Genomic DNA, 21064 nt, shown 5'->3' on the forward strand with positions numbered 1-21064 from the left:
GCACTTGAAATTAAAAGACCAGCAAACTAAAACAACTTTGTATACAGACTGCTCTATCAAAACCTTATGGGAACCAAAACCCAACAATCTACAATAGATACACACATAAAAGAGAGAAAGTCATCCCAAACCTGCACTAAAGATAGATATCAAATCACTAAAGATGAGAAGAAAACAGGAAAGGAAGGAAAAAGCCATTCAAAAAATCCAAAATAATTAAGAAAATGTCAATAGTAATATAAATAATTACCTTCAATGCTCCAACCAAAAAAGAAAAAAACCAACAAACATGTACTGATTGGTTGAATAGATAGAAAAATGAGGCCCATATGCATGTTGTCTACAACAGACTCACTTCAGATCTAGGGACACATACAGACTGAAAGTGAGGGAACAGAAAAAAGTATTCCATGCAAATAGAAATTTAAAAAAGTTAGAGGAGCATTACTCATATCAGAACAAACAAATCTTAAAATAAGGAATGTTACAGGAGACAACGATAGGCACTACATAATAATCAGCATAGTCAATGAAGCAGAAGTAGATGTATTTTGGGAATACCCTTGCTTTTGTTATGATCCAGCATATGTTGGAAATTTGATCTCTGGTTCCTCTGCCTTTTCAAAATCCAGCTTGTACATGTGGAAGTTACCAGTTCACATTCTGCTAAAGGATTGAAGGATTTTGAGCACAATCTTGCTAAAATGTGAAATGAATGTAATTGTATGGTAATTTGAACATTCTTTGGTATTGCCTTTCTTTGGGATTAGAATGAAAACTAACATTTTCCAGTCCCGTGACCACTGCTGAGTTTTCCAAATTGTGGGCATAATGAGTGCAGCACTCTAACAGCATCAGTTCAGTTCAGTTCAGTTCAGTCGCTCAGTTACATCCAACTTTTTGTGACACCATGGACTGCAGCACGCCAGGCCTCCCTGTCCATCACCAACTCCCAGAGCTTACTCAAACTCATACCCATCTAATCAGTGATGCCATCCAACCATCTCATCCTCTGTCACCCCCTTCTCCTCCAGCCTTCAATCTTTCCCAGCATCAGGGTCTATTCCAACGAGTCAGTTCTTCATATCAGGTGGTCAGAGTACTGAAGCTTCAGTTTCAGCATCAATCCTTGAAATGAATATTCAGGACTGATTTCCTTTAGGATTAACTGGTTTTATATCCTTGCAATCCAAGGAACTTTCAAGAGTCTTCTCCAACACCACAGTTCAAAAGCATCAATTCTTCGGTGCTCAGCTTTCCTTATCATCCAGCTCTCACATCCATACATGACTACTGGAAAAACCATAGCTTTGACTAGATGGACATTTGTCAGGAAAATAATGTCTCTGCTTTTCAATATGCTGTGTAGGTTTGTCACAGCTTTTCTTATAAGGAGCAAGCATCTTTTAATTTCATGGCTGCAGTCACCATCTGCAGTGATTTTGGAGCCCATGAAAAAAAATCTGTCACAGTTTCCATCGTTTCCCCATCTATATGCCATGAAGTGATGGGACCAAATGCCATGATCTTTGAATGTTTTGAATGATCTTTGATCGTTTTTTGAATGTTGAGTTTTAAGCCAGCTTTTTCACTCTCCTCTTTCACTTTCATCAAGAGGTTCTTTAGTTCCTCTTTGCTTTCTGCCATAGGGGTGGTGTCATCTGCATATCTGAAGTTATTGACGTTCCTCCCAGAAATCTTGATTCCAGCTGTGCTTCATCCAGCCCAGCATTTCACATGATGTGCTCTACATATAAGTTAAATAAGCAAGGTGACAATATACAGCCTTGATGTACTCCTTTCCTGATTTGGAAACAGGCTATTGTTCCATGTCTGCTTCTACCTGTTGCTTCTTGATCTGCATACAGATTTCTCAGGAGGCAGGTAAGGTAGTCTGGTATTCCCATCTTTATAAGTATTTTCCACAGTAATTGTGATCCAAACAGTCAAAGGCTTTGGCATAGTCAATAAAGCAGAAGTAGATGTTTTTCTGGAACTCTCTTGCTTTTTGATGATCCAACAGATGTTGGCAATTTGATCTCTGATTCCTCTGCCTTTTCTAAATCTAGCTTGAACATCTGGAAGTTCTCGGTTCACGTACTGTTGAAGCTTAGCTTGGAGAATTTTGAGCATTACTTTGCTAGCGTGTGAGATGAGTGCAATTGTGTGGTAGCTGAATGTCCTTTGGCATTGCCTTTCTTTGGGATTGGAGTGACAACTGACCTTTTCTAGTCCTGTAGCCATGGCTGAGTTTTCCAAACTTGCTGGCATACTGAGTGCAGCCTTTTAACAACATCATTCTTTAGGATTTAAATATCTCAGCTGTAATTTCATTACCCCCACTAGCTCTGTTGGTAGTAACACTTCCTAAGGCCCACTTGACTTCATATTCCAGGATGTCTGGTTCTAGGTGAGTGAAAACACCATCCTGGTTATCTGGATCATTAAGAGCTTTATAGTATAGTTCTTCTGTGTATTCTTGCCACGTATTCTTAATCTCTTCTGTGTCCGTTAGGTCTTTGCCATTTTTGTCCTTTATTGCGCCTATCTTTGCATAAATGTTCCCTTGGTATCTCCAATTTTCTTAAAGAGATCTCTCGTCTTTCCCATTTTATTGTTTTCCTCTGTTTCTTCGGATTGTTCACTCTTGAAGACTTCCTTATCTTTCTTGGTTATTCTCTGGAGCTCTGCATTCAGCTGGGTGTATCTTCCCCTTTCTCCTCTGCCTTTTGCTTCTCTTTTTTCCTCAGCTATTTCTAAGGCCTCCTCAGACAACCAATTTGTCTTCTAGTATTTCTTTTTCTTGAGGATGGTTTTGGTCACTGCCTCCTATACAGAGTTATAAACCTCCACCCATATATCTTCAGGCACACTGTCTACAGAGATCTAGCCCCTTGAATCTATTTGTTACCTTTAATGTATAATCATAAGGGATTTGATTTAGGTCATACCTGAATGGCCTATTGATTTTCTCTACTTTCTTCAATTTGAGCCTGAATTTGGCAATAAGGAGCTGATGATCTGAGCCATAGTGAGCTCCAGGTCTTGTTTTTGCTAACTATATAGAGCTTCTCAATCTTTGGATGCAAAGAACATAATCAATCTGATTTCGGTAATGACCATCTTGTGATGTCCATGTGTAGAGTTGTCTCTTGTGTTTATCCACAAACTGGGAATATTCTTAAAGAGATGGGAATACTAGACCATACTACTTGCCTCTTGAGAAACCTGTATGCAGGATAAGAAGCAACAGTTAGAACTGAACATGGAACAACAGACTGGTTCAAAATTGGGAAAGGAGTACATCAAGGCTATATATTTTCATTCTGCTTATTTAACTTATATGCAGAGTACATAATATGAAATGCTGGGGTAGATAACTCACAAGCTGGAATCAAGATTGCTGGGGAAAATAACAACCTCAGATATGCAGATAATACCACTTTAATGGCAGAAAGTGAAGAGGAACTAGAAAGTCTCTTGATGAAGGTAAAAGAAGATAGTGAGAAAGCTGGCTTAAAACTCAACATTCATAAATTGAAGATCATGGAATCTGGTCCTATTATTTCATGGCAAATAGATGGGGGAAATGTGGAAACTGTGTCAGATTTCATTTTCTGGGGCTCTAAAATCATTGCAGATGGTGATTGCAGACACAAAATTAAAAGATGCTTGCTCCTTGGAAGAAAAGCTATGACAAACATAGACAGCACATTAATAAGCAGAGACATCACTTTGCTGAGAAAGATCTGATAGCCAAAGCTCTGCTTTTTCCAGTAGTCATCCATGGATGTGAGAGCTGGACCATAAAGAAGGCTGAACATCAAAGAATTTATGCTTTCAAACTGTGGTGCTGGAGAAGACTCTTGAGAGTCCTTTGGACAGCAAGGAGATCAAACCAGTCAATCCTAAAGGAAATCAACCCTAAATATTCATTGGAAGGACTGGTGCTGAAGCTGAAGTCCAATACTTTGGCCACCTGATTCAAAGAGCTGACTCATTGCAAAAGACTCCGATGCTGGGAAAGATTAAGGGCAAAATGAGGAGGTGGTGACAGAGGATGAGATGGTTGGATGACATTACTGACTCAATGGACATAAGTTTGAGCAAATTCATGGAGATAGTGAAAGACAGGGAAGCCTGGCGTGCTGCAGTCCACGGGGACACAAAGAGTCAGACTCAACCTAGCGACTGAACAACAACAACAATATAACAATCAAGAGAACAATCCAAGAAGAATATATAACAATTGTAAATACACAAGAACCCAACATAGGAGCATCTCATTATGTAAGGCAAATGCTAAAAGACATAAAAGGAGGAGGCATCAGTAACACAGTAATACTGGGGGACTTTAATACCCCACACTCATCAAAGGACACATCATTCAGACAAAGTCAATACAGAAACACAGGCCATAAATGACATTAGACTTGATGGACTTAATTGATATCTACAGATAATTTCATCCAAAGGTAGCCAAATAAACTTTCTTCTCAAGTGCATAGGTAACATTCTCCAGGATCACATCCTAGGCCACAAATCAAGCCTTCATAAATTTAAGAATACTGTAATCATATCAAAGATCTTTTCCAACCACAATGCTATGGGATTAGAGATCAATTATAGGAATAGAAACTGTAAAAACAACAAACACAAGTTGGCTAAACAATATGTTAATAAGTAACCAATGGATTACTCGTGAAATTAAAGAGAAAATCCAGAAATACCTAGAGACACATGACAATGAAAACACGATGTTTCAATACTTTTCAGACATAGTAAAAGAAGTTCTAAGAGGAAAGTTTATATCAATACAATCTTAACTCAGGAAAAAAGAAAAGTCTCAAATAAACAACCTAACCTTACAACTAATGCAACTAGAGAAAGAGGAACAAACAAACAAAACCCAAGGTTAGTAGAGGAAAGAAATCATAAAGATCAAAGCAGAAATAAAGAAAACAGAGGTAAAAGAAAACCAATAGCAAAGATCAATGCAAGTAAAGGCTGGTTCTTTGAGACAATAAACAAAATTATAAGCCTTTAGCCAGAGTCATCAAGAAGAAAAGGGAGAAGACTCAAATCAATAAAATTAAAATGAGAAGTTACAATTGACAGCATAGAAATATAAAGGATCATAAGGGACTACCATAAGCAACTATATGCCAATAAAATGGGCAACCTAGAAGAAATGGACAAATTCTTACAAACGTACAACTTTCCAAGATTGAACAAGGAATAAATAGAAAATACGAACAGACCAAACAAGTACCAAAATTGTAATTATGATTAAAAAATCTTCCAATAAACAGAAGTCCAGGATCAGATGGCTTCCAAAGTGAATTCCATCAAACTGTTAGAGAAGATGAAACACTCACCTGTTATAAAATTTCCCAAAAAAATTTCAGAGGAAGGTACACTCATTCTACAAGGCCACCATCATCCCGATACCAAAACCAGATAAAAAGTAACCCTCCCCCCCAAAAAAAAAGAGAGAGAGAGAGAAAGAAAATTACAGTCCAATGTCATTGATGTTGACACAAAAATTCTCAACAAAATATTAGGAAATCACATGCAACAATGCATTCAAAGGCTCATATACCATGATCAAGTGTATTTTATCCCAGGGATGCAATTCTTCAATATTCACAATCAGCGTGAAAAAAGCTGAAGAATAAAAACCATATGATCATCTCAATAGACACAGAAAGAGCTTTGGAAAAAGTCAACACTCATGTATGATAAAAGCTCTCCAGAAAGTGGTCTTAGATGAAAACTATCTCAACATAATAAAGGTCACATATGACAAACCCACCCACAACTGATATTATGCTCAATGATGAAAAGCTGAAAGTATTTCCTCTAACATCAGCAACAAGGCAAGGATGTCAATTTTCACCATTTTTATTCAACATAATTTTGAAAGTCCTAGCCACAAGAATCAGAGAAGAAAAAGAAATAAAACGAATTTAAATTAAAAAAAAAAGAAGTAAAACTGCCACTACATATAGAAAATCCTAAATATGTGACCAGAAAACTGTTAGAGCTTTTCAATGAATTTAGTAAAGTTGCAGGTTACAAAATTAATACACAGAAGCCTCTTGAGCTACACACTAAGAATGAAATATCAGAAAGAGAAATCACAGAAACAATTTCATTTATTATCACATTAAAAGGAATAAAATACCTAGGAATAAACCTACCTGAAGAGACAAAATACCTCTACTATGAAAACTATAAGACACTGATGAAAGAAATCAGAGATGACACAGATAAGTGGATATACCATGTTCTTGGACTTAAAGAATCAATATCGTCAAAATGACTATAGTACTCAAGGCAATCTATGGCTTCAATGTAATCCTTATCAAATTATCAACAGCATTTTTCACAGAACTAGAGCAAAAACATTTTAAATTTATAAGAAAATACAAAAGACCCTGAATAGCCAAAGCAATTCTGAGAAAGAAAAACAGAGTTGGAGGAATTAGACTGCCCAACTTCAGACTATACTACAAAGCTACAGTCATCAAAACAGTATGGTACTCTTCTGAAATATAGATGAATGGAATAGGATAGAAAGCCCAGAAATAAACACATGCACCTATGGTCAATAGATCCATGACAAAGAAGGCAAGAATATACAATGGAGAAAATATAATCTCTTCAATAAGTGGCAATGGGAAAACTGGACAGCTACCTATAAAAGAATGATATTAGAACATTTTCTAACACCATACACAAAAATAAACTAAAAATTAATCAAAGATCTAAATGTAAGGCTGGACACTCTAAATCTCTTAGAGGAAAACATAGGCAGAATACTCTTTGACATAAGTCACAGTAATATCTTTTTTTACATACCTCATAGAATAATGAAAATTTAAAAAAAGTAAACAAAAAGCACCTAATTAAACTTAAAAGTTCCTGCACAGCAAAGGAAACCATCAACAAAACAAAAAGATAACCAACAGAATGAGAGAATATATTGGCAAACAAAGTAACAGGCAAGGAATTAATCTCCAAAATACACAAACAGCTCATGCAGTTCTATGTCAGAAAAACAGACAAGCCAATCAAAAAAATGGGCAGAAGATCTAATAGACATTTCTCCAAAGAAGACAGATTATCAACAAGCACATGGAAAGATGTTCAACATGACTAATTATCAGAGAAATGCAATCACCAATTATCAGAGAACCTACAATGAGGTACCACCCCATATCAGTCAGAATGGCCATCATCAAAAAGTTTAATATTAAATGCTGGAGAGAGTTTGGAGAAAAGGGAACCTTTCTACACTCTTGGTGGGAATGTAAACTGTACAACCACTATGGAGAACAGGGTGGAGCTTACTTAAAAAACTAAAAACAGAGCTACCATATGACTCTGCAATCCCTCTCCTGGGCATACATCAGGAGAAAAACATAAGCTGAAAGGATATATGAACCTCAATGTGTTCATGGCAGCACAGTTTACAACAGCCAAAACACAGAAGCAATCTAAATGTCCATCAACAGAGGAACAGATAAGGAAGATGTGGTACATATATACAATGGAATATTACTCAGTCATTTAAAAAATAATGAAATAATGGCATTTGTAGCAACAAAGATGGACTAAGAGATTATCAAACTAAGTGAAGTAAGTCAGACAAAGAAATACAAATATCATATAATATCACTCATTTGTGAAATCTAATTTTTGAAAAAGATAGAAGTGAACTATTTACAAAACAGAAACAGATTTATAGGTTGAAAATAAACTTATGGTTTCCAAAGGGGAAACCTGGAGGGGAGGGATAAATCAGGAGCTTGGGCTGAAAAAACACACTACTCTGTAAAATACAAATAACCACCAAGGACCTAATCTATAGTACAGAGAACTCTACTCAATATTCTGTGATAACCTAGATGAGAAAACAATCTAAAAAAGAATGAATATTTGTATATGTATAACTGAGTCACTCTGTTATATACCTATGACTAACACAACATTGTAAATTAACTATACTCCAATAAAATTAAAGGATTAAAAAAAGAAAAGAACCAAGAAAGGAACCACAAAAATAGCTACAAAGAACAACAAAATGGCAGTAACCACATCCCTAGCAATAACTACTTTAAATGTGAACACACTGAATTCTCCTATTAAAAGACAGAGTGGCTGAATAGATTAAAACACAAGATCTATATATATGCTGCCTACAAGAGAGACAAATTAGATCAAAATTCACAGACTTAACGTGAGGGGATGGCAAAATGTATTCCGTGCAAATGGAAACAAAAAGAAAGCTGTAGCAATACTTAGACCAAATAGATTTAAAAATGTATACTATAAGAAGAGACAAAAAGTACATTACATAATGATAAAGGGATCAATCCAAGAAGGCATAACAATTGTAAAAACACATGCACTCAATACAGGAGCAAGCACCTAAATAGATAAAGCAAATATAAACAAACCTAAAGGGAGAAATGGACAGCAACTCAGTAATAGTAGGAGACTTTAACACCTCAATTACATCAATAGATATATTACATAGACAAAAAGTCAATAAGGAAATATTGGCCTTAAATGATACATTAGATCAAACAGACAATCAATAGAAATAGAACAATCCATCCAAATGCAGCAGAATACACATTCTTTTCAAGTGCACATGGAACATTCTCCAGGATAGATAACATGCTATGTCTCAAAACAAGTATCAATAAATTTAAGAAGATTTAAATCATATTAAACATCTTTTCTGACCACAACAATATTAAACTAGAAATCAACTACAAGAAAAAACTACAAAAAATAGAAACGTGCGGGCTAAACAATATGCTACTTAACAACCAATGGGTCAGTGAAGAAATCAAAGAAGAAATCAAAACATACCTGGAGACAAATGAAAATGGACACACAACAATCCAAAATCTATGGGATGTGGGAAAAACATTTCTAAGAGGGGAAGTTCATAGCAAAAATGCCTATCTCAAGAAACAAGAAAAGTTTCAAATAAACAACCTAATTTTATACCCCAAGGAACTAGAAAAAGAAGAGTCAAAGAAGCCAAAAATTAGTAGAAGGAAAGAAATAAGAAAGATAAGAGTAGAAATAAATGAAATAGAAACTGGAAGAAGAGAAAAGAACAATAAAACTAAGAGGTGTTTCACTGAAAAGATGAGAAAAATCGACAATCCTTTAGTGAGACTCACCAAGAGAAAAAGAGAGGACTCAAAGAAAGAAAAAAATAAAGGAGAGATGTTACAACTGATACCACAGAAATACAAAGAATCTCAAGAGACTACTATAAACAATTGCTGCTGTTTGTTTGCTAAGTTGTGTCCAACTTTTTTGCAACCCCATGGACTGCAGGCCACAATGCTCCTCTGTCCATAGAATTTTCCGGGTATGAACACACTGGAGAGAGTTGCCATTTCCTTCTCCAGGAGATTTTCCTGACCTAAGGATTGAACCCATGTCTCCTGTTTGCCAGGTAGATTCTTTACCACTGAGACACCTGGGAAGCCCCATTTATGTGCCAATAAATTGGACAACCTAGAAGATACTCCTAAAAACATATAATCTACCAAGACTGAATCATGATGAAACAGGAACTCTGAACAGATCAATTACTAGCAAGGAGACTAAATTGGTAATAATAAAAAAAAAAAACCTTCCAAAAAATGTAAGTCCAGGACAAGATGGCTTCACTTGTGAATTCTCCCAAATATTTAAAGAATTAATACAAATACATTTTACAAGGTCTGTATTACCCTGATATCAAAATCAAATGAGGATGGCATACAAAAAAGAAAACAATAGGCCCAAATCCGTGAAAAACATAGATGAAAAATCCTCAACAAAATATTATCAACTGAATTAAACAATACATTAAAAGGATCATACACCATACTCAAGTGGGATTTATGACAGCAATACAAGGATGGTTCAACATCTGCAAGTCAGTCAGTGTGATTCACCACATTAAAAAAAGGCAGGATAAAAATCATATGATCATTTTAATAGAAGCAGGAAAAAGCATTTGAAAATGTTCAACATCCATTTATGATAAAAATAAACAAAACTCTCAACAAAGCAGGTATAGAAGGAACATTTGTTGCTGTTCAGTCATGTCCAGCTCTTTGTGACCCACTGGACTGCAGCATTCCAGGTTTCCCTGTCCTTCACCATCTCCTAGAGCTTGCTCAAACTCATGTCCATTGAGTTGATGATGCCATCCAACCATCTCATCCTCTGTTGTGCCCTTCTCCTGCCTTCTATCTTTCCCAGCATCAGGGTCTTTTCCAATGAGTCAGCTCTTCGCATCAGATGGCCAAAGTATTAGTATTTCAGCTTTTGCATCAGTCCTTGCAATGAATATTAAGATTGATTTTCTTTAGGATTGACTTGTTTGATCTCCTGACATACTCAAACATAATAAAGGCCATATGTGGCAAGCTCAAAACTAACACCACACCATACTCAACAGTGAAGAGCTGAAAGTTTTTCCTCTAAGATCAGGAACAAGACAAGGATGTCCACTTCAGTCATTTTTTTAAAATTTATTTATTTATCTATTTTTTTACTTTACAATATTGTATTGGTTTTGCCATACATTGACATGAATCCGCCATGGGTCATTTTTATTAAACATTTTAGCCAGAGAAATTAGGCAAGAAAAAAAGGCATCCAAATTGGAAAGGAAGAAGTAAAACTTGTTTCTATTTGCAGATGCCATGACACTGTATATAGAAAACTCTAGCAACTATATCAAAAAATTGTTAGAACTACTAAGCAAATTCAGCAAAGACAGGATAAAAAATCAATACACAAAAGTCAGCTGCACTTCTATACAGTAATACTGAACTAGCAGAAAGAGAAATTAGAAAAATAACCCCAATTACAATTGTATCAAACAATAAAATACCAAGGAAGGAAATAAACCAAGGAGGTAAAAGATCTCTATACTGAAAACCACAAGACACTGATGAAACAAATTGAAGAAGATACAAATAAATGGAAAGATATTCCACACTCATGAATTTGAAGAATCAGTATTTTTAAACTGTTCATACTACCAAAAGCAACATACAGATACAATCTAACCTCTATTAAAATTCCAATGGCATTTTTCACATAAATAATATAGTCTTAAAATTTGTATGGAAACACAAAAGACCTCAAATAGACAAAGCAAGTTTAAGAATACACCCATGGTGGATTCATGTCAATGTATTTACCAATACAATACTGTAAACTTAAAAAATAGATAAATAAACTAATTAAAAAAAAAAAAGAATAACAAAGCTGGAAGTATCACACTCTCTGATTTCAAACTATATTACAAAGCTGTAGTAGTTAAAACAATGTGGTATTTGCATAAAAAGGACACACAGATCAATGGAACAAAACAGAGGGCCAAGAAATTAACCCACACATATGTGGTGAATTAATCTGTGACAAAAGACCCAAGAATATACAATGGGGAAAGGACAATTTCTTTAATAAAAGGTGCTGGAAAAACTGGACAACTATATGCAAAAGAATAAAACTGGACAACTATCTTATAACATACAAAAATTGACCCTAAATGGATGAAATACTGGAATGTAAGACATAACACCATAAAACTCTTAGAAGAAAAGATAAGTGGTAAACTTCTTGACATAGGTGTTGGTGATGATTTTTTGAATCTTTGTCAATGCAAAAGAATAAGGGCAAAAATAAATGAATGGGAATACATCAATGTAAAATGCTTCTGCACAGCAAAGGAAACTGCCAAAAAATGAAAAGGAAATCCATAGAATGAAAGGGAAAATTTGCAAATTATGTAGCTGACTAATCATTGATGCTTCTGGACTGTGGTATTGAAGAAGACAAGTGCGAGTCCCTTGGACTGCAAGGAGATCAAACCAGTCAATCCTAAAGGAAATCAGTCCTGAATATTCACTGGAAGGACTGATGCTGAAGTTGAAGCTCCAATACTCTGGCCGCCTGATGCAAAGAATTGACTCACTGGAAAAGACCCTGATGCTGGGAAAGATTGAAGGCAGGAGGAGAAGGGGACGACAGAGGATGAGATGGTTGGATGGCATCACTGACTCCATGGACATGAGTCTGACCAAGCTCCAAGAGTTGGTGATGGACAGGGAAGCCTGATGTGCTGCAGTCCATGGGGTTGCAAAGAGTCAGACATGACTGAGCGACTGAACTGAAGGGATTAATAGCCAAAAGAACAATATATAAAGAATTCATACAACTCAAGAGCAAAAACATAAAAACAAACAAAAAATCCCACAAACAATCCAACTAAAAATGGGTATAAGAGCTGAATAGATATTTTTTTCCAAAGAAGACATACAGATACCCAAATCTGTGTTGCTGTTAGTTAGTCACTAAGTTGTGTCTGACTCTTTTTGACCCCATGGACTGTAGCCCAGCAGACTCCTCTGTCCATGGGACTGAGAAATGCAAATCAAAACCACAATAAGATATCACATTATACCTCTTAGAATGGCTATTTTGAAAAAGACAAGAAATAACCAGTATTGGCAAAGATGTGCAAAAAAGTGAATCTTTGTGTACTGTTGATGGGAATGTAAATTGGTGCAGCCAATAGAAAACAGTATGTAGGTTTCAGAAAATTAAAAACAGAACTATATATGATCTAGTAATTCCTCTTCTGGGTACTTATCCAAAGAAAATGAAAATACTAATTTGAAAAGATATGTGTATCCCCATGTTTATCACAAACTTAGCCAAGACATGGAATCAATCTAAGTGTCCATCAATGGATGAATGAATTAAGAAATTGTGCTGTGTATACATACATATATATTTGTGTGTATATATACATATATTATATATTATATATATAATATATATATATATATAATGGAGTATTATTCAGTCATAAAAAGAATAAAATTTTGCTATTGGTGACAACATGGATGGACCTCAAGGACATTATGCTAAGTGAAATAAGTTAGAGAAAGACAAATGCAATATTCTCTTATATGTGGAGTTTAAAGAACAAAAACAAGCCCATAGATACATAAAACAGACTGGTGATTGCAAGATGTGGGGACGAGAATTAGGGGTGGAAGAAATGAGTGAACTTTTTTTATAAGTTTAAATGGAATACATTTTTTAAAGAAATTGAGATTTAAAAAAAAAAATGATTTTCATCAACAAAATCTAAACCATGAGAAATCTTTTCCTTTCTGTCTCCTCCTTAAATCTCAAGTATACTCAAAATGCATTAACCACCACATAACATTGCTAAGGCTTTGCTTTGAATAAAAGATGTTCAAATTGATTCTTTAAATACCAAATACACAGACGCAGAACTATGAACCTTGAGTGATTGCTTTTATAAACACACCGCATTCTAAAGACAAATCAAAGACTGTATCTTGCTCCTATAATGACCCATGGTCATGGCCTCTATGTAATTTCAATAACATTGTTTGGAATATCCAATTTAACCAAGTTTCAGTTTTTTTCCTTCACATATACACAATGTTTCTAACATGCAGTGGGGCTGACGCAGAAAATAATGGGGAGGATACTTGCAGTACAGATAACAGACCATGGCACCTCCTCCACCAAGACACCCAGACATGGCCCTTGAACAGGACCAGCTGTTCAAGGTAAATTGAATCATCCCCTGGTTTCTTGGCTGTCTTTTTTGAAAACCTTCATCCTCTCCTCACTGGTCAGTTATTCAATTTCAGTTCACTCATCATAATTTTCTGGGCTTTACACCAAACTATTTAAATATATTTGGTCTTCTAAAATGTGAGGAATATAATCCACAGAAAACTGCAGAGACTGAATTAAGAGAAAAAGCAGTCACAATCAAGCAGGCCTTCAGAATTTGCACTGTGTCTTTACCATTGATTGTCTTCTCTGATAAACCTTATACTGTAAGATTTATAGGAAAGATACAGCGCATATGTTTGGGTGAGGCACAACCATCAGAATTGTGTGCTCGGATGAGTTGAGGTCATGAGTTGAGGTCTTTCATACACAATCCAAGAATAAGAGAGATTGTGCTGCTCATTAATAGAGACATTCTAAGATCCTAACATCCCAGGTGGCTCAGTGGTAAAGAATCTGCCTGCCAATGCGGGAGATGTAGGAGATGCAGGTTCAATACTTGGGTTGGGAAGAACCCCTAGAGGAGGAAATGGCAACCGACTCCAATATTCCTGCCTGAAAAATTCCATGGACAGAGGAGCCTGGCAGGCTACAGAGTCGGACACAACTGAGTGACTGAGCACAGAAGTTCCTCAGAGTCTCCCTCATCTTCCAGTCATGTTGAAAAATGCTGCCCTTTGCATACTCATGAGGGAATATAAGTGAGCATTGCTCACGTGCTCCAGGAAGATACTGTGAAAGAGCATTTGAAGACTGGATCTTCATTCTTTGGGATAACCTTAGACAGTCCTCTTTCTTTAGAAGAGCTTACAGCTTCATAGCCAAGATGGCAAAAGTGAGAAAACTGCTGTTGGATAAAAAGAATATTTGCAAGGGAACAAAAGAGATGGCTTTCAACTTAGGCACAATTATTGTGTTCTATGCAGAATTTTTGTTTTGCATAATAAATTAGAAGTTAATACATGTAAATTAGAGCAGTTTTCTACAGAGGCTGAGAGGCAGGCACTGCATAGTAGATGGAACCACCTCCTGTGTCTGACTACACGCAACCACAAATCTCACAAACCTCTTCTTGTCCACTATCTGAAATGTACAAGATTAATGAGTCATGCCTTTGAATCCACTACTAGAACACAAATTCCTTTTGAGAAGCAGCATATCAGGCTATCAGCTATTAATGACCTCTTAATTAATCAGAAAATAAGAAGCTAGTTATCTAGAAAGGGCTGAAGGGAATGATGGGAAAAATGGAATTATGCATTTATCGACAATTCTGGAGAATCTACTAACTGAACATCACAGTACCAAGTGGGGATACAGTGATGAATTAATTCATTCACTCACTCACTGCCTCCCTCTTTCACTCATTAATTCATTCAACAGATACATCAGGAACTGGGATATAAATTTTGCCCTCTGTGGGACTATAATCCAGTAAAAGAAATATTATTTGTACCTACAAAGCAGGAAAAAGTACCATGAATTTTTTAAATGGTATTAGTATGGAAGTTAGTAGGTAAAAGAGATTAATATAGATGAAGTGATAAAATAGGGCTTCATGGAAAAGGCATTTAGCCTAAATGTTGAAGGGTGGCTAGCACATGAAAATGCCAAGTGGGAGACATGGCTTAAGAAATGGCATAAAAATGCTAACCTACTGTTTAAGGGAGCCAGCTGGCATGAGGCAGCAGAACTCTACTGGTGCTGTGGGGATGGAAGGAGGAAAAGAAAATGATGAGGTGTGTAGAAACGGAGGAAATTCCAGAGGCAGACAGCATGCCATGCTTTACCAGTATGCCTGGGGGGAGGCCTGCACTTATTTATGTCTCAGGCTTTACTCTTCCGAAAGTATAACTTTGTGGATCTTGGAGATTATCTACCCAAAAAGCCCTGATTTTACAGAAGAGAAAGCAGGAGTTTGATAAATTATCCAAGGCCAGAGAGATGTAGATGGCTGATTTAACTCTATGACCGAGTTACCCTAAAATAAATAAATGTAGCATTTTTCCATTTGTATCAAAGGTTATCAAGGCAGCTAGCAGCATCTCTGTGTATATGTGTGTACACATGCGAGAAGAGGAAGAGAGAATGATCAACTCTGGAGAGACATGAGATATGAGAAGGTTAAGAACACAAGACCTGCATATTTTCATATCATGAGAGAAGTTCCTTTTGGAAACAAGGACTTAACTGGACACTTGGCCTACAATATTTGCCATCTATACAATAGTGGTCTATGGCTTCCCTGGTGGCTCAGACAGTAAAGAATCCACCTGCAAGGCGGGAGACCTGGGTTCAATCCCTGGGTTGGGAAGATTCCCTGGAGGAGGACATGGCAACCCACTCTAGTATTCTTGCCTGGAGAATCCCCATGGCAGAGGAGTCTGGCGGGCTACAGTCCATGGGGTCACAAAGAGTCAGACACGACTGAGCGACTAAGCAGAGGACAGCATGAACTATAACAACGCAAGCTTCTAAGACCTTAGCTGTTAAGGTGCCTGCTTCACACATCAGCTCCCCTCACTGTCATTACTACTGTTATTAATTTAAATAGAAGGTTCACAGATGGCCTAGGACTGACTTCTCAGCGGGATAAAATGAAACCAGAAAAGAAGTCACAACTATTTACCACTTGAGTTTAAATGAATTGAAAGCATCTCTATTCGTAGCTAGATTTCCAATTCAGAAAGATAAGCTGTCTTAACAGTAAACATGAAATACTAGCAAAGACATAAAACATATTTAAAAGATGTTGCATTGGGCCTTCTAACTGTTCTTAGAAATTTCTGCCTCCATCATAATTAACTTTCCTCTACTCAGTAAGTTATATTAATTTCCAATAATTCTAGACCATTCAGAGCACTCTTGAGCACACAGAATGTTTACAAATCACAGAATTAGACAATACTGGCAAATATTTTAGACATTATCTAATCTGACTCTATTTTCATATAAGATGGAACTAGCCAAGAGAAACAGTTACTTGGCCTAGGTTATATATATATAATAAAGATATAGAACCAGTCCCAGAAGATTTTCTACCTCTAGACTTTGCCCACCTAGGGCCTGTGGAACAAGCTTTCTTACTGTTCTCTTTGTTGGCCAGGTGGGAGGAAGATTTTACTCCCCTTACCAAGAGCGCAGCATGCTCAGGGTTCAGGGTCTTGTCAGGGACAGTTCCAGCTCCCCAGCTCAAGTGGACTTCATTTTAACCTCTCAAATTCTTACTCACAAACATAAAATATTAAAAGGGACATTATCTTCTTCTTCCCAAGCTGCTAACGTGACAGAATAACTTTTCAGGTAAGTTTAAGTGAACATTTTTAGATACTTCCAAGCTTTGTGCCACTTCATTCTACATAATTTCCCTTTTTACTTTTAAATATCTGATGCTTTATGAATGAATGTATTATAAATATATCTTCAGAAAGTAATATAGAATCAGAAGCTATGGACATATCCTACAATACAGAATACATAAGGGTAGGCCCTCTTGATGGAAAGTGAATTTGCCACTGACATCATATCAGTAATTAATATCAAGACTACACTGGCTAGTTTCTAAGGATCATATCTGTGACTCAGGATTTCTGATCCAGAGGCAATGGCCCCAATGGGATGGAGCTTGAAGGCATCATCAAGAGTAACTGAATAAGACTGTTGACAGCTTCCATGACACGAAACTTTCAGAGTCACTCCTCCATGGCTTCTATGCCTATGGTTTTGGGAAGCCCTCTGACATCCAGGAGAAGGAAATGGCAACCCACTCCAGTATTCTTGCCTGGAGAATCCCAGGGACAGAGGAGCCTGGTGGGCTGCCGTCTATGGGGTCGCACAGAGTCGGACACGACTGAAGCGACTTAGCAGCAGCAGTATACTTGGAGAGGGGTGGTTGGAGGACTTGAATGCTCTAGAAATTAACTAAGAAGAGAGCTAAAATGTGACTCTAGGCACATCTGGCTCTGAAGTAAGTAAGCTGTTTTTACCTCTAGCCAACCCTGGACAGGCCAGTGGGGCCCAGGACAGAGGAACAGCCTCAAGGATCAGGGAGCAGAGATGGCTTCCAAGGACAGCAAATATTTGGTATGTCATCCCTTTCACCGCTCTCTGGGCAGGATTAGCATCTGAGAATTCTTTCTGTCTCTTTTCATGTGAAATGTCCTTAGTAAGCAATTATCTTACTTTCTTTTCTTCTCTCTTGTTTAAAAATGTGGCTCAGCAAAGAGAGACGAGTGGAAGAGTTGAAAAAGAGAAAAGATGAAATTAGTTAAAAATAGAAACACTTGATTTAGAAAACTTATAAATTCTACTTCCAAAGTAATGTTCCACTCCAAAAATATTGCTCTGATAGAGACTGAAATTCTTTAAAAAAACACATACACAAATGGCACACTGATCTAACTAATGGGTTTCAAACTTTTCCAAGGAGTTCTAAAATCCACATAATCTACATCATTCCTTCTATTCTGCCACAAAAGAAAAAATTAAAATAATTACAAAAAAGAAAAAATCTAGCAAGAACATTCAACAAGACTTCTTATTGGGATACCTTATTGCCACAAATAGCAAGCAACAACGACTCAAAGATTAATAGGGTTATGTGAAAATGACACCGAAACAAGACTAAAGGGACTTTTAGAAGACAAATTTAGGGGGAAAAGGCTATTACTGTAATATAGTGAATAGATAAAAACTCATGAGTATAAAGCGTTAAAAAATAAAAATAAAAAGGGAAACCCTTATATTTCAATTATATTCCTGTCTCTTGTTGTAGCCTCTGATTAAGAATCAGTTCAGTGCTTCTGTATTCCTTTCCCATTGTTATTTTTGCTTTGTATAGCCCTTTTCCATTCTAAAAGGAAAATAAACTAAATAAGCACAACAGTAGGCAATGCTTTTTGTGGCAGAGGAAGAAAAAATTATCCTCCAGACATTTTTGAGACTATGAGGTGGAGGAAATGGAAAAAAAGGAACAGAAATAATTCATTATGCTTACAGTTTCATATAAGGAGGCAAGAGATTCCTCCCCCAACTTTACACTGACTTGGTACTATGGACCCTGAAGAAGTTGTAGTCTCTAAATGTTTCCAAGGTTTAGTATTTTGCAGAGTTAAGATAAAAAGTTATATAAAGCAAGAAACATTCCTGGAAAGAAAAGACAGAAAGTCAATCCCCAAAATGCTGAAGGTTAGAGACTGGTATCATGAGGTCTCCTGGGGAGCTTCTCGCAGCGGAGACAGCCGTGTGATACCAGTGAAACACAGCCGGCCCAAGTCTTGTTCCTGGAGAAGAGTCTCAGCCTTGCCCACCCACCAGCCATATGTCCTGGAGAAGCTTCCTACTCCTCGAGTCATGGCTTCCTTCACAAAGGAGTCGGTCTTTATGACCTTCACTCACACTCTGAGCCTGTGGATGTCTGAACTTCCATTTCCACGTGCTGTGTGCACCCTGGAGTGAACTAGCTCCCTTGTGCCTCGGTTCCTCATTTGTAGAATGGTAACATTAACAGTTCTTGCACCTCAGTTTGTCACTGTGAGAATTAATGAGATAAAATACGTCAAGTTCCTGGAAGAGTGCTTGGCATGTAGTATGCATGCCAAACATGGTATCTACTGCTGTCATTATGGTAATAAAAAATCACAAGTATTATTTCTTTTGTTATCCATCCAAAGTCTTCTCCAAAAGTTAATAATACTTCAAAGACCAGTTCTGAGGCTTTCATCATTCTAGCAGGATTTGTCCCATCTGCCTCCCTTGTTCTCCTCTGCCACTGTGGCTCTTTCAATAGCTCCGGGAAGTCTATACCATTTGGGGACGAGTTAACTTTACAACATCCTGCTCAAAACCATGCTGTAAGATCATTTTTTATCCAGAGTAAGAAGAGAAGGGAAGAGTAACTGGAACAGGTCTAACAGATTGATTTCTTCAGTGAGAGTAAAAGGAGCCTAACCAAAGGGAAACTAAGCACTGGGAGAAAACTGACAGAACAGAGTGCGTAGCATTCATGACTCAGGCAGGCAAGTCTGGTGATAAGGGTGACAGAGAGCAGATGAATGCTGAAGTTGAGTGCATGCAGTTCATGACACTGTTTTCTCCAGATTTTATCAGTTGAAAATTCCTAATGATTTTTTCAATCTATGAAACTTTTAAAAACCTAATGGAAATAAATCTCATCCTCCATGATATCGGGGTATGCACTGCACAGTTGACTGAAAACTTCCTGGCTGAAGATGTTACAGAACTGTGTTCCTGTGTCCAACACAATGAGGCCAAACTGAAACATCAGAATTTGGAGCAGACAAAGGCTTATTATAGGGCCAAGCAAGGAGAACAGGTGATTTGTGCCACCCAAACCCTGAACCCCCTGAAGGGTTTCATCAAAGCATTTTTAAAGGCAAAGTGAGGGCATGGGGTCCCAGAGTCTATGATTAACTTGTGCACAATCCTCTGATTGGCTGATGGTCATCAATCCTTGGGCTTCCCTACCGGCTCAGGTGGTAAAGAATCTGCCTGCAATGTAGGAGACCTGGATTCGATCCCTGGGTCAGGAAGATCCCCTGGAGAAGAGAATGGCTACCCACTCCAGTATTCTTGCCTGGAGAATTTCATAGACAGAGGAGCCTGGTAGGCTCTGGGGTCTGAAAGAGTAGGACACAACTGATCAATGCTTAGGTGCCATAAGGTCTAGGGGCTACATGCTTATGATCATCATTAATTTTTTTTCATTTGGTGGTGGTTTTTAGCATTTGAAAAACTCAGGAAATATATACCAGATCCTATTATCTGGGTACTTCAGATAGGCACTACATCAGAGGGTATAAGGGAGGGGTCCTCCTGGAAAGGCCTCCATTACAAAGAGTGATTTCTTGGATGCATTTTCTCTGCTTCCTGAAACCATGTCAGGAGCTTCAGAACTTCATCATCAACATGTTAAGAAATTTAATTATCTTGGAAGGTCTTAGCTATGAACACAAAGGGAGCATGAAGCTTTTTATAGTTACTGTATGTCCCCTTACTATATTACCCCAGGACTAGCCCTTGTGAAAGGTGAGAGGAAAAGTAATAAAGCCAACACTTTCATCTCCCAATTGTTTTACTGTTTCATCTCTTTGAAAGTCTCTTAGCACAATGCAAAACATGAGTTTTAATTATACATTCCTTTATAACAAACCCAGAAATATCACTGTCTTCAGAATGCTCTCTGGATGAGATCTAAAAATAAAGTATTACTTCAGGGACATGAAAAGAAATATAAATTTCCCAACGAATGTGACACCACAAGAAGAATTAAAACAAAGAAAACAAAGACCTCTGGAATATACTTCTTTCAAAGAAGCCCCTTTTTAGTTCCCAGTGCTCTAAAGTGGGTAGATCTGGGGATAGTATTCAGCCAGGAAGAGAAGGTAAA

General features: G+C 37.1%; 1 protein-coding gene across 7 annotated transcripts in view; it reads right to left on the reverse strand.

The window, feature by feature from the left end:
* Nucleotides 1–21064, reverse strand: part of TMEM108 (transmembrane protein 108) — a 417720-nt gene that overhangs the window by 338687 nt on the left and 57969 nt on the right. The gene's annotated exons all lie outside the window — the stretch shown is intronic.

This window comes from Giraffa tippelskirchi, chromosome 2, assembly GCF_054371585.1.
Source record: "Giraffa tippelskirchi isolate mGirTip1 chromosome 2, T2T-mGirTip1v1.2.pri, whole genome shotgun sequence".
NCBI lineage: Eukaryota > Metazoa > Chordata > Mammalia > Artiodactyla > Giraffidae > Giraffa > Giraffa tippelskirchi.